This window comes from Periplaneta americana, chromosome 10 (assembly GCF_040183065.1).
Source record: "Periplaneta americana isolate PAMFEO1 chromosome 10, P.americana_PAMFEO1_priV1, whole genome shotgun sequence".
Classification (NCBI taxonomy): domain Eukaryota; kingdom Metazoa; phylum Arthropoda; class Insecta; order Blattodea; family Blattidae; genus Periplaneta; species Periplaneta americana.
The window spans coordinates 112,265,607-112,285,461 of record NC_091126.1 but is presented as its reverse complement, the minus strand read 5'-3'; the positions used below and the strand labels follow the sequence as shown (position 1 = coordinate 112,285,461).

The 19,855-nt window shown below is 35.8% G+C and overlaps 1 long non-coding RNA gene across 1 annotated transcript; it reads right to left on the bottom strand.

Annotated features, from left to right (window-relative positions):
* Window positions 1-2,806: 2,806 nt before the first annotated feature.
* Window positions 2,807-4,529, bottom strand: LOC138707961 (uncharacterized). The gene is made up of 2 exons (XR_011334484.1): window positions 3,873-4,529; window positions 2,807-3,628 (listed from the first exon to the last, which is right to left on the bottom strand). It is a non-coding gene; the product is annotated as an uncharacterized lncRNA (long non-coding RNA).
* Between the last annotated feature and the right edge of the window lie 15,326 nt (window positions 4,530-19,855).

The window sequence follows — 19,855 nt, the reverse complement described above, 5'->3', positions numbered from 1 at the left end:
ATTTAGGTTTCACACTTTCAAATTGTTCCTCTTTTACAATTAGATAAGATAGTTTTCATTTTCAGCCTGGTCCATCTACATTGGCGCCTATGACAGTTTGTAAGTATTTGTAAGTATGGAGAGGGACTTTGTTAATCATTCATTTTGTCTCTGATGCTTTTTAAAATGGGGAAAAGACGTGAAAATAACTTGAAGAAACAGAGTTTTTTGCGAAAAGTTCTCGAATTAAAAGGTCAACTATTTCATTATATTCGTAACTTTCTTGCATATGGTTGTAGGATATTCGTTGTCTAAAATTTCTTGGACGTCGGACAAACACTCCCTCTTCATCACTATTTGAGTCAGAATTATCCATTTCAAATGTTTTCACGGTTTTATCTTCAAAATCTAACCCTACATTGGCATTTACTTTTTACAAATTGTTAAACTATTACTTAAAATACAGTCATTGAACTAACGTTAATAGTATTAATAAATTTAATTATCTTTGCTGATTTATGAAACACTTTAGTAATATTGTTATTTATTTTAGTAATAATATGAGCGTTTACAGTAATAAATAATATTAACTATTACTTTTATGAAACAGAACAGTAATAATATTACAGTACTTAATGTTATTACCTTTTCAGTAATGGTATTAAATTAATACTTTTATGAAATAGGCCCCAGGGGAAAGTTTCAGTATACGGATACCTCACTGACAATAATTATCTTAAAATACTAAAAAAGAGAGATTTGTCTGTGTTTGTCGTATGTGCATCATGCTTACGAAAAGACACTTTTCAGTGCCAATAATTTATTTTGTGTGCACAATGTTGGAACTTTGTTTTTTCTGGGCGTGAATTTGTCCAAAAGGAACGACATATGTTTATACGCGAACCAAGTTGACTCGTACACTTCATCACTCCCCATTCCAGATCTTTTTGTGGACTTCTGTCTTTCCCTCCGGAATGATGTCAGTAGGGATTCAATTTTCAATTTTCTTTTTGACTTCTGCTCCCTACAATAAACAAAATCATGTATCCACTGAAAATAAATAAACAAAAATAATTTTCAAATTTTGCACGTGTTTGACTCGCCTATCTTGCAGCTGAACATCTTCCCAAACATCATGTTTTCTTACTTTATTGTGGTAAGTAGGATACTTGGGATTCCATGAAGTTTCCTGCTCCCTATATGCATTAATAAGATTTATAACAGCGTCTTTCGTCCACTCCAGTTTCGACATCCTGTTAGTGAAATTGAACTAAGCGCTGCGTTCTGCTACGAACTACAAGCTAGTGGCAAATCCCGTCCACAACGAATACCAACTTCCTTTGATGTACCGACAAGCGACGGATCACTTCCGAAGGTAAACCAAACGATCGGTTTGCCTTTGCTGCGACGTACACACGTACCGATTTCAATCAACGAATGCAATCGTTTGTCGTTCGTCCGTTGTTCGTTCGCTAAGTGTGTACCGTTGCTTACGAGATTACACAAGCTGGCGCATAGAGCTTGAAAAATGAGTCTGAAGTGGTTCCCTCGTAATGCCAATTCCGCCGCTCGGAGCGCTGTTCTGCCCTATATATTCATAGCAGAACACTTAAAAGACATTGACATTTGGGACATTTAAAGGACTCACCATTGCTTATTAAATGCTTCGTACAATATTTTATGGACAATAGACGTAATTTGCAAACTTCTACTCCTCAATTATATTACAATAAAAGGCTGTCATTCTTGATATTAAAACATATTACATATAAACTGAGGGACTGTCTGCTCTGTACTTCAGTTCATACACCAAACATTTCCGGAAATAAATTAACTTGACATCTTACATATACGCACTATAGCCTACCCTTTTCACCTAATATTATTAATATTGTTATTAAATAAGACATTGCAACTAATTAAGGTACTGCATTATCTTTAATTTCCTTGAATTCATAATTAAGCATTTGCAAGAAGGCGTAACTTTTCCCTCTCTCTTAAAAAAATACGAACGTCACAATAATTGAGAAGTATAATTATTACGCGATTTTTTCTTGCAGCGGTGAAAACATTTCTATAGGCCTACTGATTAATCTATTGAGCATAGCAATAGTAAACGCTGTAGTATTCTTTTCTGAAGCCAAGATTTTCGCAAGAACTGAAGTGCGACACATGTAAAGATGAGGAAATGTCCCTATTTCTTTTGGGAAAACTTGTGAAGCCACTACTGGACAATATTGCCAAAGATATTTCCAGTAAATACGAAGTGATTAGGAAACTTAATCAGAAGCCCCTAAATAGAAAAGTGCTGAAAGTGCAATAAACTGGGCCATTTCTTAATTACATATAGAACACTGGAACTGACTATCTACAAGGACCCTCGTGTTATAAATATTATGATTATTTCAGATTGTGATACAGTTATAACCGTACATTCCTAAAATTTAAAAGTAACTATGAGGATGCCCTATGTTATAGGAAAGTTTTAAACGTGTACATTTAACTTTTTTATGAATGATTTCCTGATCAAGATTTTCATTAACTATGTGCCAAACTTTTGAAGTGAAGAGTGCAGTAAGAAACTGTTGGACATCTGATCAGTATTTTAATCATGTGCTGGTTACAGTACATTAGATGTCTTCTTGAATATACCTGATGAGGTATGTATATGAAGTTTGTATCGTCAGTATTCAAGTAGCCTACTTATGTATGTAATTTTTATTATCTGTACAGTAAAAATTTAGCTTACGTGATAGTATGAAGTAATCTCTCACGAAATAACAAGGAAGAGAAAGGTGCTTAAATTTAAATATTGAAAACAGGGTGATAAGAAGAAAATAATTTTTACTTCCTTTCAATTATTAATGAAACCTGGCCACTCACCATTCGCAGTTGATTTCTATGGTTACAGGTCTATTCTTCATATTCTGTAGCTTTCAAATAATTTCTAAAATAAATATTACGCCTACTTAGCTCTTGTAAAACGAAATTTTCACTTTCACTTTCAACGGAACACTCACTTATATTCAGTTCTTGTATCTTGCAGTAAATTATCCATTTGTGATCATCTTTCCAATATAACCTCCCATTGAAACGACCACTTAAAATCATGAGCTAGAATTTATTATTTTAAAAACATTTCCACGTACATACTGTTATAATTGTTATGAACCACAATACAAAAGACAACACTGTGAAATTGGATTAATTTACCAAGATCAACATCAATACCGGTAGTATAAAATCACATATAGGCCTAGGCTATATTATTTCATTACTTTATGGTCTTAATTAGAAGAATTAATTTTGAAGAATTTACAAATATGCTCAAATAATTTATGACACCTCTTATAGAAATGTAAAAATATGTATGTACATTTTGAAACAATGGGTATAGCACCACTTGAAAATGTTGAGCACTTTAACAGTAACTTGTAAATTGTTCCATCACGTTGTCTATAGTGTTCATTTAATGTAGCACTTTTAGAATGAACGTGGTTCACATACATAAGAAGAAATGACGATGGAATGAGTCGAAGACATACAGTTTTCTTTAATTTTTAGCAAATGATGAAGTTGAATATATACTGTTACTTCATATCTTAACATAAGTAGAGTTGCCACCATAGATGTAACACCTCCGTAACACCTGAAATGAATATAAAATAAATTAATGTATTGGTAATGATACAAGAATAAAAAGAAATTAGGCTAGACATAACCTCACAAAATTACAAACACATGCTAAAACAAAAAAAAAAAACTTTACGTATCCGTATATAATAAAACTAGATATTCTAGATATAATTTGATTCACACGATAACCACCTCAGCCTATTTCGCAGCAGCCATTAGTTACCAGTTTGAGGTGCATTACCTAATCTCATACTAACCTTGTTAAGTTCTCTTACCTAATTCACTGATAATTACGTAACAATACACAAGTCTAAAATACAGACAAATACACATTAATTACCTAATAAGTACAGCATGAAAATAATTAATTACTTTTGTCGGTATTTTCTAAAAGAGAAAGGGAAAACGGTAACAACATTATCTTCAATGTTTACATCACGTCGTTCACATTTTCATTAGGCCTATATCAGTAATGCTTGGTAAGTGAAACAATGCATGAAATTATTTTACATTTCGGGTCACATCATTCGAGAGTCGGAAAATGCAATTCGCCACTTTTAACATAGCATTGCTTGTTATATGAGAGAACTTTGACATTTACCTTAACCTATAAATATACGACCTGTTGGCACAGAATTCTTCACATAGCAAAACACAGACAATTTTCGAATATAACTTAGCTGAACAAACTTCAAATAACACTGTAATATGCTTGGCATATTTGTAATATTCGTACTCAATGAGTAATGCACAATTAATCGAACTATATTCACGATGCACAATGCTTTGTAATGGCACTATTCATCATTTCATAGGGCAGAGAGGCGAACCTAGCGGCAGAAATTGTCATGACTCACAGAGACCTACTCTCGATCGTGCTATGCGCCAGCTTGTGTAATCACGTAAGCAACGGTGTGTACGCACCTTATGAGTTGCGTGACTGTATCTATGAGACTGTGGTTAAACCGCGAGAAATTTTTCAGGAGGACAGCAGGATATACTCTTTTAGACCGAAAAAGGAATGAAGAAATCTTAGAACAATTAGAAGTAGAGTCAGCAGAAGAAAAAATCAGCAGATACAAATTCAATTGGCTAGATCATGTAAGAAGAATGGAAAATTCAAGAATCCTAAAAATTATGATGCAGTATAAACCTAGAGGACATCGTCGACCAGGAAGACCTTTAAGAAGACTGCTAGATGGGGCCGAAACAGGTCTGCAGAGGCGTAATTCGTGAAGGATGATGATGATGATGATGATGATGATGATGATGATATTCGCGGTGTAAAGACTTAATCCTCGTATAGCTCTGTTTGTGTTCTGTGGAATAGCTAGCGTTTAACATGGCGCGCCGCATGTGAAATGTTGCATTTGATAGCGATTCTGAAGACGAAGAGTTTATTATGAATGAAATACGTCGACGAAGAGTGAGAGAAAGTGAGTCTAGTGATAGTGATTTTGATTTATATGAAATACGTCGCCTAAGGTTGGTGAAAGAGAGTCTAAATGACTGGTTTGAAGAATATGACGAAACAGATTTCGTCACTCATTTCAGATTATCAAAAGAATCGGCACTTATTGTTCTTCAACAAATTGAACATAATTTGGAGTATCCAACCGATAAGTAAGTTCAGAAAATTTAAATGCATGTAATTTTTGCAGATACTAGGCCTATTAGTGTGGAAAGAGATAGGCCTAATGCATAACCTCACTTCGAGCTAGGTACAGCATGCTTTGTCTCCAGAGAAACTACACTGAAGAAGACACAATTTTCTTTTGATACATTGGCTTCTGTGAAATGTATACCTGTAAGTTATAAACACGGGGATTTTAATTTGCAGCCAAAGATACTTTCAACATAAAAATCGTACGATACTTATAGTATGAAGTAAGAAAACAATGTGTCTCATACAGAATAGCTTTTCTGGAGATAAGTTGATATTAATTTTTTTCGATTCTGAAACATCGCTGTAATTTCGTACCATTAACAAATTTCAGATTTAATTCCTTGGTGTATACTTCATGCAAAAAATCTTAAACATATCTTTAAACTCTGTACCAAAATATTCACATACACTAGGCCTGCATATCTTATCTCATTTAAGTCAACATTATTGTAGCCTATACATGACATGTCTGCCACTTAATACCAATATTTTATGTTTCTTTTTATTCTTTGTGACTCATTTTAAATAGGAATTTCTGTGTGTCACCAATGAACCAACTTCTGACAGCACTGCGTTTCTATGCCATGGGATGTTCCCAGTTAACTGTTGGTGACTATATTGGTGTGAGTAAACCAACAGCTCACAGGATTATACATAGAGTGAGTGCTGCCATTGCTTCTCTTCAAGAGCGATACATAAATTTTCCGCACACAAGAGAGGAAATAAAAAGGGAACAGTTGGAGTTCTATAAGCTTGCTCGCTTCCCGAAAGCTGTGGGTGCTATGGACTGCACTCATTTCAAAATTTCTTCACCAGGTAAATTTTTATTATCTTCTACAGTCATTGTAGAATCATTTGTATTTTCATATTATGCTAAAACAAAGAAAACCTGTGTCTTAGGTGGTAATGATGCAGAATTATACCGCAACAGAAAAGGATATTTTTCACTTAATGTCCAAGGCATTTGCAATGTAAACTTGGAGTTTTTGGACATTGTTACTAGATGGTCAGGGTCGGCGCATGATAGCACTGTGTTCAATTCCTATCGCCGTGTGATGTTTGAGAATGGTCAGTATGGAGATGCAGTTTTGCTTGTTGATAGTAGCTATGCAGCCACTGCCTATATGACGCCTCCACTAGAAAATCCACAGGCTCTGGAAGAGCAGCTCTATAACGAATCACAGATTCGATCTAGAAATCCAATTGAGAGAGTTTTTGGAGTCTGGAAAAGATGGTTCCCCGCACTCGCAATTGGATTTAGGTTGAAACTTCAAAAGATTTTCCCCATCATTGTGGCAACTGCAGTATTGCACAACATGCTACGGCAACGTGGAGAAAACTTGCCACCAGATGACTCTCAAATGGACCTTCCAGCCCCATGGGTTCAACTTCTATCAGAGGGACAGGTGCAACAGAATCCAGTAAACCATGGCTGAGTACCTCAGCGTGATACAGCTTGGCGTGTGATCATAGACAACTATTTTCGTTTGTAAGTGAAATTCTTGTTACTATCCACTTCCCTTCGAAAACATGTTAAAATATAGAGAGGCTTTTGGTGCCCAATGCTTTCTGTATTATTGACTGATTTCTTTATTTTCGTAGATTCTTAGAAAAGTATTGTTGCAATATGCATCATTTAATTACTTTCGTAATTCTCTTATAAGTCATTGTTATGTCTTCTAATAACCAACACAAAACTATCATAACTTTGTGGACTGGTAAACAGTTGGTCGTAAGTTCTTAATGATCTTTTCTCTCTGTTCTTTCAGACTGCTGTAAAGTACCAGCCATTGTCTGTATACACTGCACTTGTCATCAGAGAGAACTTCATGAGTGGTTAAGGCACCAAGTCATCTCCAAGACACAGGAAACTATCAGGATAAGTAACTCTAGAACAATTACATCCAATATGAATAAGACCTATAGTAAAGCAAATAAAGTTAATTCACTGTCAATAATGCATCAGAATTTTCAATGTCTTAGAAATAAAATTTATGAACTAGAAATATTACCCCATTTATGCCCAGGTGGGTGGTTTTCGACCCATTGATTAAAATTATTTTCCACGCGAATTAGTCTAGGCAACACTACGTATCTACTTTTCTTAGATGCACAAAGGTACAATGCACTTGTGGAACACGCGGGAAACTAACAGACCACGTGATTATTGCGCGGGAACTTGCCGAATAAATATAACGCAACTACTGTCTGCCTTGGGGAAGAAAAAGTGAGTAAAAACTCTGTTCAATCCGTGAATTTTATTAATAATCAGTATTTCCTGCCAAGAAGATTCAGGAGAATATGTATCTTGTATTATGTTTTTGTCAATATTTACGCTATTTGCTGTACAGTAGGGCTTAGAATTTAGTGTGGGTCGATAACGACCCACTAAGCACTTATTCGAGAATTACCTTTCACATAGTTTTTCATTATGAAAGCATTTTGTTTTCTTATTATTTTCGTTTGAGCGATGTTTTTACGAACAACTACCTCAATAGAAGTTTGTGTAAGGATTAGAAGTGCTTTTGGGAATGATAATTCTGATAGCACTTCTCAGAATATCTCAGGCTAATTACCGCTTTCGTTTACAACATTGTTTTATTTGTGTAATGTTATATCTCACTGCTTGGGATGCACTCTGGATAGTCTTTGACGAACTAAGTAGTTCATAATTCTCGGCACTAGCGACACCTATGAGAGTGAGAGCCGAGTGTGAATAACAATCAGAATGACCACGTTTTGTCTTTTTATTATCTACATGAGCGTTCCCTACTGGCCCCATCTGAAAACTGAGATCCTTCATTACAGTTTCCATAATCATAATTATTTCCTCTTTTCAGACTCACTAGTCTGACAGTAATCTAAATTCTAGGATAGTTGGAGAGATCTGATTCTTTCGAAATCCCAAAATACGGGGCAGATACATTCATTGGTCTGCCTGAGGATAACGTATGCAGATTCTGGAGATGAAGATTACAAGAACTCCAATCGAGCTCAACTACAAGCCACAGCAGAGTTAGTGACAGAACTACCAGACATTGTTCAGCCTTATAATGAGGAAAGGGGCACCGATATTAGAAAAGATTCAGATCTTATCAGCAATGAAATTGAGAATTCCCCACCACCGACAAGTAGAATAAAGCGAGAAATTAATAAAGGTGAGCATCACGTCTAACGAACATGAAGTAGCCCCTTTACAAGAAGAGGAAATCAAAGTTCGTCTGCCTTATGTTTCCCGTAAATATAATTGCAATATGAATGGTGTACATATTTCTGATATACGTGGAAAAAATGGCACATACCATTACTTTCGTGGTTATTAGATGTGTGCATGAACAATGCTTGGCTTCTCAGTCAGTCGATCATATGGAAAGTCTTTGGATGCACTCGCCCTCGGCCACGAAATAACGCAAGCCTAAAATATGACACTTCTTCAAAGAGCGGAAGACGAGTTCGTTCCTTCGATACCATCAAAGAACACCGGAGAAAGGATCACTGTGGGCACTATAGCCCAACAACAAAGACGGCGATACAAGATTTGTGGCAATGTAAAAGCATGTCAGAGGTGCACCATATCATGAGTAGAACTAAGGACTTATGCCATGTATTTTTAGTAGGTTATTTTACGACGCTGTACCAACATCTCATGTTATTTAGTGTCTGAATGAGATGAAGGTGATAATACCAGTGAAAAGTGTCCAGGGTCCAGCACCGATAGTTACCCAGCATTTGCTCATATTAGGTTGAGGGAAAAACCCGGAAAAAAACGTCAACCAGGTAACTTGCCCTGACCGGGATTCGAACCCGGGCAACCTGGTTTCGCGGCCAGATGCGCTAATCGTTACTCCACAGGTGTGGACCTTGTGTCATGTACCATAATTTATTGTGTGTTTCAAATTATTTATTTCTTCATTACAAGGTTTCCTTTCAGATTTGTGAATGTATAATACATGTGAATGTGAATGTAGCTCTCAGGGAAATGATAATCATTATTCATTCAATAAATATTAAAAAAAACTACGCGTTTTTAATATGGTAATGATTTGTTTATACATTACTTTTAAATTTAACAAGTTGCATACTACGCAAAAGCATAAATAAAACAAGAAATCATCAAAACATTATAATGAACAAATTCTCGAGGAAGTGCCTATACTTGGGAAGGTCTATGTTGGCAGAGCTACCTGATGCCTTGGGAAGGGTCAGGGAGGGTGAGTTGAACTAATCCTGGGACACAGACACTTGTATAACAGTATTTCCTCTTTCTTTCCTCCCTCTCCCTCACCAAACCAGTCCATCTGGAGATGTTGTCAGTGGTGGATGTTATTACAACTGTGTGTTAACATTTTTCAGTGTAGTTTGAGAAGGTGCCTATAATCATTTTATAATTAAAATGTTAGAAGTATTGTGCTTTATATTAGGCCTACTTGTCCTAGTGTTTGTGATTCTTGGTGTAGGAACAAGAGGAAAGCCACTGCAGTCTGACGCCAGGGAAATAGTGTGCAATGTACATAAGTTTTTCGTAGAGGAGTACGATGCCTTGAAAGTCGGAAATCCTACAATAAGCGTAGTCGAAGTAGCAAAGCGAACTGCTGTTGCGTGTAGAGTATCTGAACGCACTGTTTACCGTATCCTAAATGAAAAGAGAGAAGCAGATGAATCAGGAAGAAGAGTTTCAACTCAGGGCAAAAAGCGGCCGCAAAGAACGCCCACGAAAACCAATATAGACTCATTCACTGCTACCGCCATCAAGAGGCAGATTTATTCTTTGTATAAGGCTGATTTCATTCCGAGTGTGGAAGATATTCGTGATGCTCTCGATAAGTCTGGCTTATTTTCTGGCAGTAAATGGTCGGTCCGGGAATTATTAAAAAAACTTAATTTCCGTTACGCTAAGAATAACTTCGGACGGAAGCTTCTGCTAGAGAAACCCGACATAATTGCTAAGCGATTCCATTTCTTAAGGAGGATGCGCGACTTAAGAATAACCGGCCGCCCTATCGTTTACCTAGACGAAACACGGATAAACATCAATCACACGAAGAGCAAAATTTGGATTTGTGAAGATGGTGACATCCCTCTGAACGTGCCCCTAGGAAAAGGAGGACGATTTATTATTGTGCATGCTGGATCTTCTTCTGGATTTATACCAGGAGCCTATCACAGTTTTAAGTCCAAATCTACCAACGATCCTCATGAGGAAATGAACGCCGTTAATTTCAAACATTGGTTCGAAAACAAACTCCTTCCGAACATTCCACAAAACAGCATTATAGTAATGGATAACGCCTCTTACCATTCTGTACAGTTAAATAAAGCTCCCACTTCTGCATCTTCTAAATCAGACATGCAGTCTTGGTTACGTCAGAACAACATAGAGTACGACCCAAAGGCGACAAAAATCGTACTGTACGACATAATAAAATTGAAAAAGGAAAAAATGGTAAGGTACGAACTGGATACATTAGCTCAAAGTGAACCACACCGGCATACCGTAGTACGACTGCCACCATACCACTGCAATTTTAGTGCCATTGAGTTCATCTGGGCTCAAGTGAAAAATGATGTCGCTAAACACAATGTATCTTTCAAATCCAGTGAAGTTATAAAATTATTTGAAGAAGCGTTGTCCAAGGTTACGCCAGAGAATTGGAAAAATGCGTGTGAACATATTAAAAAGGAAGAGGATTTTTATTGGGAAAGGGATGGAATGATTGACAAGGCGGTGGATCGTTTCGTAATAAGTTTGGACTCTGATAGTGACGACGATGACGGTGACGACAACATGGAAGTAGAAGTAGAAGAATCCGCCACTGCACATACAAACAGTTTCATGGAGGGTGTCTGTCTCTTGCCACCATCCCCCCCGCAGAGTTCCGGTCAGCCACTGAGTGAGTGAGAGGTAAGAAATATATCTTTCTCTGTCTAAATTTCTCTGCCAACTAAAGAATTGTATACTATAGTACCATCCCATAAATTTTTACCAAAGTAACAAAATCAGTATTTTCATAGTTGCTCATGCTTACAACGTCCCTCTGACACACTTAATATGATATGTAGGGCAAGGCATTTAATGACCTATAAATTTGTAAAAAATGCATTTATGATCTAAAAAATACAAAAAATGACCTAAAAAACAAAAAAAAAAAATGACCAATAAAAATTAAAGCATTGCCAATGAAAATACTTTTAATTACGTTAAGTATTCACTTGATTACTGAACTACATAAAATTAAAAAAAAAAATACATGTTACAGTACCTTATATTGCAGAAAATTCATTTCAAGTGCACTTTTACAACAATTTTGAATTGCAGTTAACAATCAAAACTTGGCGGAGATTTTCAAACAAAAATGATTGTCTATTGACTGCTAGTACCGACTTATAAACGGAAAAGCTTCTCTCTACTTCAATGGAAACAATTGGAGCAAACTGAAAGCAAGCAATATCTCCTGGATTTAACTCACAGTCAGGAAGAGAAAAATTTTCACCAGACAAAGCTCTGCCAATTGAACACAATGTTGTGTACCCCCTGTTCTTGCTTAGACAGTTTTTCATTTTCATTGACACTGCATCACCACATGCACGGCTCAAATCATTCACCACTTTATCCACTATTTGTAGCTGTTCCACTAATGTCACTTGGGATTTTTCCAGTGCAATTATGACATCAGGAAGGAATCCAAAATTAGTATTTATGTAAGAAAGTTTACCAGCAATTTCTTTATCAGCTAACAGTTCTTGCACCTTTTTTATTGACACTGACTCACCATTATTAAAAGAATCAACCACTTTCTTCACAACATCGAAATTCTTGCAATAATAACTGCAAGCTTGGAGCCATGTTCCCCATCTAGTCAAAACAGGTGAAAATGGCAATTGGATTTCTGGAGCTTCTGTTTTGAATGCTGAAATTCGAGAGGGGGCTTTCAAGAATACTTTCTTCACGCATCCAATTAATTTATCCACTTCAGGAAAATTTGCACATACTTCTTCCGCGACCCGGTGTAATGCATGCGCTAAACACGTCACATGTACCATTTTTGGGTACAGTGCACTTAAAGAAGCAGCTGCTTTCATCATGTAGGATGCTGCATCTGTTATAAAAAGCAATACATTGGAATTTCGAATCCCATCAGGCCAAAGTATTCTCAATGCATGGTCATATACTAAGCTGATCGTTGAGTAGTTGACTTTGTCCAGCTGCTCACAATGTAGTAGAAATTGTTCTCCAGGACTGTGTGCTTCTAAAACTCCAACAATAACATTAGCTACATAACGGCCCATAGAGTCTGTTGTCTCGTCAATGGATATGAATACGTTTCTTTCTCCAATCATTTCTCTTATTTTTTTTCAAAGTTTTGTCATAGCACCGAGCTATGTATGTTCCTCTCAATGTTCTGGGAACTGGAATTAATTTTCCGGTGTCCTCTTCTAAGAAAGTTCGCAGCTTAGGATGATTCAGTTTGTGAAGTGGAATATCAGCCAATAGAAAAGTTTCACATAGTTTCTCACAAAATGGCGAAAACGTTGAACACGTATCCCCCAGAAGCATTTGCTGTAAGTTTACACTGGATTTATTTTCAAGTCTCTGCAGACCACGTTTATGTTTCTCCCGTGACATGTGTTGTTCTGTCGTAAACTTTTTTTCAGCAGCCACTCCCACATCACAGATCTTGCGGAATAAAATACGACCGTCCGCTGAAAAAATATTTTCTCCATATTTTGAAACAAATGCCTTTAATTTAACACTAGCAGGTTCCTTTACTTTAGGCATTTTGCTCTTGACCTGTTCACACAAACGACTAGAAACAACTGACCACCTCAATTAACAGCATAACAATGCCAGTTTACCTGGAGAAAGGAATCTCTGTGGGAGTGTGGGTAAATTCCTAGAAATGGGCAAGTTCATTATGCCATGAAAAATAGGGGTACAAGCTAGCATACGCTCTAAGAATTTGAATAAAATTCCTAGAAGTGGGCAAGTTCATTATGCACATACCTTGAAAAATAGGGGTAGAAGCTAGCAAACATCTACTTAACCCTAGAGAGCTCGCGCCTGTAAACTTTACGTCATGGCTCGAGCACGGTCGATTTGGAAATGAAGCGGAATCTATATTTTTTGCTAATATCTGTTAGCACAAAAGTTACAAAAACATTATTTAACTGTATTTTATTCATTAACATCACTGTTATTATGTATTAAAAAGAAGATGAACATGCCAATATCCAAGTAACCTTGAGTGTTCTTTATACTGTGAAAAATATATAAATCACATTATATGTTAAATATTTTCATCAACGTCATGGCCTGGTATAGGAGTAACACAAAAATATGAAGGTATTTCCACTTGTCCTACTCATTATAGTCATTATCGGTGTGAAATAGGCCTAAATTCAACAAACACGGAAGAAAATAATATTAGAAGATGAACTCACTTAGTCACATGACCTCACACGTACTACATATCTTCATCAATATCACCATCGGCACTTTCTTCAGGATTAGCACAAAAAGTGCAAGTTGACTCTGTATGTTCTTTGCAGATGAAGTGGCGGCATACATTACACCTCGTCTTAGACTTACGATTTTTCTTCCAATCGCAGAGATGGCACCATCCTGGACCCTCATCTTCTCCAGATGGAGGTGGATTTCTTTCTTCGGCAGTTCCAGTAATTTCTCTGATGTTTCTCTTCAGTTGACGCAGCAGATTTTCTAGTTGCAGACTTTCAAGTAGATAATTTCTAGACAACTCCTTGCTGAGTGTTTGTAGGAATTTTCTTCGAAACATGTCAAATTGACGAATATTGTGTTTCAGTATAATGCAACTATTGATGCCTGCTATGTTCAGTAGTGTAAAGAACAAAGTTAGAGGCCAGCGGTTACTGGTTCTTGCAACTGAATACCTAGCCTTGTACTCGTCCACCATGTCCACCCCTCCTTTCGTTGAATTATAAAATGTCAACATGTAAGGTTTTCTAGATTCTTCAGAGTCTGGATCAGTTTCATCGGTATGATGCATGGTGGATAACAGCAACACCACCTTCTTCTTTTTCGGACAGTAGGACAGAAGGGTCTTGTCCTTGGTGAACCTGAAAACACTGCTATTTTCCATTGAAGTACTTTGCAAAAATAAACGGGGCACCTCCCTCTTATTTTTTCTCAGCGTTCCAACCAATGTTAACTTATGAGTTGTTAGAAGTTCATCAGCAAACGGCACTTAAGTGAACCAGTTGTCAGTGGTGACGTTTCTCCTGGATCCACTGATTGGCTGCACCATCCTGTTCACAACACTTTGAGCAGAGTTATCAACTTGGTAGCGCCCTTCAGGCTGCTTACCAGCTTAGACTTCCATATTCAGTGTATAAAAGGTTTTTGCACATGCCAGAGAGAATACCTTTATTCCATATCTTGCTGGTTTTGTTTTTATGAATTGTTTGAAACTGCACCTTCCCCTAAAAGATTGCAACATCTCGTTGATAGTGACGTATTCGCTAACAGTAAAATTCTCGGAGCATTTTATTTGCTCAAAGAGAGATCGAATAGGAGCAAGCTTATCAACACTTCTGCGCTCTTGTCGAGTATTTGAATCATCAAATTTTAAAACTGTCACCAGGAACTTGAATCGTATCCGGTTCATACAAGTTCTGAAATAAGGAACACCTGTCCCATCAGCAGACCAAAGGTCGAACAGGTTCAGATGAGATGCTCTCAAAACTCCGGCCATATAAAGAAGTCCTATAAAAGCTTCCATTTCAGTTCTCGTTGTATTGTGTGCATCTCTTGGGCGGCTGTAATTTGGACGCACTTTTTCAATTTTTTCATTTGTATGTCTAACAATTTCATCAATGATAGTGTCAGTAAAAAATAACTTCCAACACTGGAATGGAGTCGATGCTCTCCTTGCTACCTGTTTTACACCAGGTATAAACCTTACTATATTACGTTCGCCAATACGTCTGTTACGTGGTGGACAGTGCATTTCCCATGTTGTTACTCCATCTTTCCCTGTATAAATTGGACCTGGAACAAGGTCTACTTCCTCATCTGCTGATTGAGCAGAGTCTGTGTTATGATCGATTTCTTCAACCATATCTTCTTCTTCAACGTCCGATTCAATGCTATCAATTGGTCTGATAATTTCTTCTTCACGGAACAATTGTCTTCTGACTGCACCAGCTTCCCTTCTTGTTCCTTCTTCCCGGGCCATTTACTTTTCTACACTATCAATAAGGTTCCTTATCCTTTCTCCCTCTTCATCCATATTTCTACACGGCAATGTATGGGTATCAGAAGTGAAAATAAAATATTACACTGACAAAAACGTACGTATATGTGAAAAGTTATAAATACAAGAAAAAACTACATTATACTTATACACCAAGTGAAACAATACGAAGTTGCGTAATGACTCGCACACGGTTGAAACGACCAGGTCTGTACAACAACAGTTTGGAATCAAATTGACCAATAGCAAAGTGCATGACAACAATCACATCTTATTCTGGAAGAGTCGAATGAAAGATGCTGAAGGGGTGAGCGGCAGAACTCAAGTGACCTTGAAGCAGAAGCTAAACGTTTATCACACCCGGTCAAAAAGACCGTGCGCGAGCTCCCAAGGGTTAATTCCAAGAAATTGTATTGACAAGGAAAATACTGAATTATAATAAAAATCTCAAATCAAATACAAATAATGTCACAGCCTTCCTGAAAAGTGTAAAAAATGCTCAAAATGACCTAAAAATTGCTAAAAAATGACATGTCCGTAAAAAAGTTTAAAAAAATGCAAAAAAATGCCCTAACGAATTGCTTTTATTTAACCCGGTTTTTAATGTCATACATTTCCATATATCCTAGCAATGTTTAAACCTTCATAAGAAAAAGATGAAAAATCATTAATTGCCTTGCCCTAATGATATGTGAAACAAAAATTTAAAAACAATAATCTGGGCATTAATGGGTTAATGATGAATTGCAGGAATTGGATATTTTCGCCTGCACAGAACATTGGTTAAGTCAAGAAGAAATAAATTCCCATCACATCCAAAATTTTAATCTTTCAGCTCATTTCTGTCGCACAACCTATAAAAACGGAGGTACAGCAATATTTGTAAAGAATCACTTATTACATAAGAAAAAACTGAGCCATTCTATCTGAATCAAGAAAAACATTTCGAACATGTTGTATCTGTAATAAAAGGTGAAAATTTTAGTTTCACAGTAGTTTGTATCTGTAGGTCACCAGATGGTTGCCTGAAAACATTCTTTGATAGCACAAAATTCTTCTAACCACCATGAAAAATAAGAACAAACCAATAATTGTGTGCTGTGATTTCAATGTAAACTTTTTCGCTAATGACAAAGTAGTATCTGAATTTAAATTACTAATAAACTCATAAGATTTAATTGAGACTATAGATACACCAACTCGCATAGCTCCAACATCCAAAATGTGTCTCGATCAAATAATTATTAACTGAGACCGCTTTTCGTACACAGCAGAGAACTTAAACATAGGGAACTCAGACCACAATGCTGTCTTATTTCATATACAAGTAGATGTAAATTCAGAATTTAAAAGTATTAGGTCTTCTGTACATAAACGAACTTCCTTTAACCATACTCCCAGCCAAAACAGTATTATTTGCAGTTGACACAAACATTGTACTACATGACTACAGGAATACTGACTTGCAACGTAAAATTAACGAAACTTCCAAAACACCTGAGCAATGGTTAACAGATAATAAGCTCAAATTAAATGCAAGTAAAACAGTATTTGTGAATTTCAATCAACAACGGTTGCAAGACCCTGTACAGATTACACTTACTAGCACCATAATTAAAGAAGTTAAAAACACAAAATTTCTAGGTATCTGGGTTGATACAGACCTGACTTGGGAAAACCACATTCAGTTCTTAACAGAAAAAATATCGAATATGCTATGTATTCCAAGTCGTCTCAAAAATATCACCCATTCAGCTACTGTTGTCAGTTTATTTTGGCTATGTACATACAGTCATATCATATGGAATTATACTCTGGGGATCATCATCAAAATCTTCCCTTGTACTTGAACTACAAAAACGAATAATTAAAATTATGAAGCAAGTATCCATTCAAACAAAGTAAAGAACTTTTCAAGGAACTTAAAATTTTACCAGTAACCTGTGATTATATCCCAGAAACGGTATGCTTTATTCATACAAATTTAAATTCCTTTAAAACAAACTCAGAATATCACGAGCACAATACTAGGACATCCAATAATATACATTTGAATTATCACAGACTTGATAAAACTCTCAATACCCCTACACATACTGGCAGTAATTTATATAATAAACTTCCCCCACGTGTCAAGGCACATAACAATAGTATGTTTAAGAAATCTCTTAAAAATATATTACAGACACACATGCCAATGTGTACAAAGGAATATTTAAATATAAAGTTTTAAATTTTAGCCATTTATTCTTGTGTGTACTGCCCTTCTGTTCTCTCTTGTTTCATGTGCCTCGAGACCCTACTGGAAGAGAGGCAGCATCAAGACTCAAAAGAAAGAAAATCAATTGCCTGCTAGTGTGTGATTACAAAATAATTAACTGTGAATCTCTTAAAATAAACTAAGCATCTTATTTACAAGTAGGCTAACTATTCTAGTGTCTTATGCATTACTGGCTGAATTAGTAGTATGTTATTTGCTTAGTGATTAACTACATTATATTCTAAGTGACTAGTATCCTATTTAATAAGCATGTGGCATTTTACCATAGATTAAGATGACTGTGAAATTATTGTATCATTGTTAGATTAATGTACACTGACGATTCCATGAATAATTGTATTCCAATGGTTAATGAAATATGTCTGTCTATCTAATCTATCTCTGATTCTGTATTATTGTAATTATGGTTGTTAGTGGTGTGCTCTGTATAATTTGATATATTGTATGGTTTGTTTATTGCTGTAATATTTTCATTGTATCTTATTTGGAATGATCTTCCAATCTGTCATGCGTAGAAATCTGTGCAATTATTGCATTTTAATTTGGAGTCTCCAGTTGAATTGCTTTTATTTATTTGGTGTGATTTTTTAGATTTTTCTGTTGTGTTAAATTTGTTTTATATGCTATGTTGTAGGCCTATTTGTTCTTTTAATGGAACTGCGATTTTGTTTCTGTTGGTGTTGATATATAAATGTTATGTACTAATCATATTATGTTTGCTTCTTATGCTTTCGTTTTTATTATTAATGAACATGCCTATTATATTAGGATTGTAACAGTTATCTTATGTTGTAATTATATTTTGTAGTATCTGTTCTTCATTGTATTAGTCACAGCTACAACAGGATTCCAAACCTTCCTTTCCTGGATATGTATTACAACTCTTAACTTGTTCAGAAATAAATTTCATTCATTTGCATTATAATCTTAAAATATCCATAATTGTGAAATATTATATCATTGTCATTTATATTGGGATAAATTTCAGAACACAGATATCTTCCTTTTCCTCTTATTCCAAAACTCCAATCTTGTGCGCACATTATAAATTATTAATGGCATTGAAAATGCCTTTTTGGCTTAATTAAACCAAAAAACATTTTCGGTTTAATTAACGTTTATCGATATGCTAAATTAAAAACAAGGTGATTCTGTAATACAATTAGATACGTTTTGACGGCCTACTGGTAATAAACTTCGATTACCTTGTTAGAGGTTCTTGTTATTAATCAGGTGTTTGTGTAATTAAAAATAACGTAGCAGATAATGTCTTTCATTGTTGTGCTTCACTCAACCAATCGCCGAATCAAAACAGAATAACTGGACTTACATTTCCCCCTTCAAAATATTACTAGAGCCAAAAAGGCCTAGCATTAAGTACACTTCCTTCTGTATGGAATTAGGCAGCTAGATTAGCATTAATAATTATTGAATTGCAAAGAACAAAATTTTTTAGGAGACATGTATTTGTCTCCATCCAAATGATATAGTGCTGGTGGTAACTGTGATTCTATAATCATATTAACTAGGCCTACTTCCACTTAGAATTTCAACATATGACTTTTATAGGCTATCAGACTTCATGCATACAACCTGTTTTGACAACCAGTTAAAAATTATTAAAATGGCTTTTACATGCTCTGTTGTTCACTCTCTTCAATTTTAGACTGACTACATTGTGGCTTTATAGAATCATAATCAGAGCACTTCAAGTCTGTAATCATCTCGTTAAAGAAGGAAGAAATCTAAATGCCAACAGTCTTACTATACCAAAGCTGAGGGAAAAGCTACTGCATCACTTTAAAAATAAAATGGACTGTAAATATCACATCCTATTATACCACAACTATTACGGTAAATCTACTACATCAATTTTAAAAATAATATTAAATATAAATGTCAAATCCTGCAATACCACAACTTCGAAGAAAAATCTACTGCATCACTATAATTATTTTTTTAACTAAGAGTGGGTACTTGACTGTTCAGTTGCCCATTTGAAGCCAATTGTGTAGACCAATTAACAGACAGTTGTTGCCCAGGGTGTGCCATTGGAGGATGATC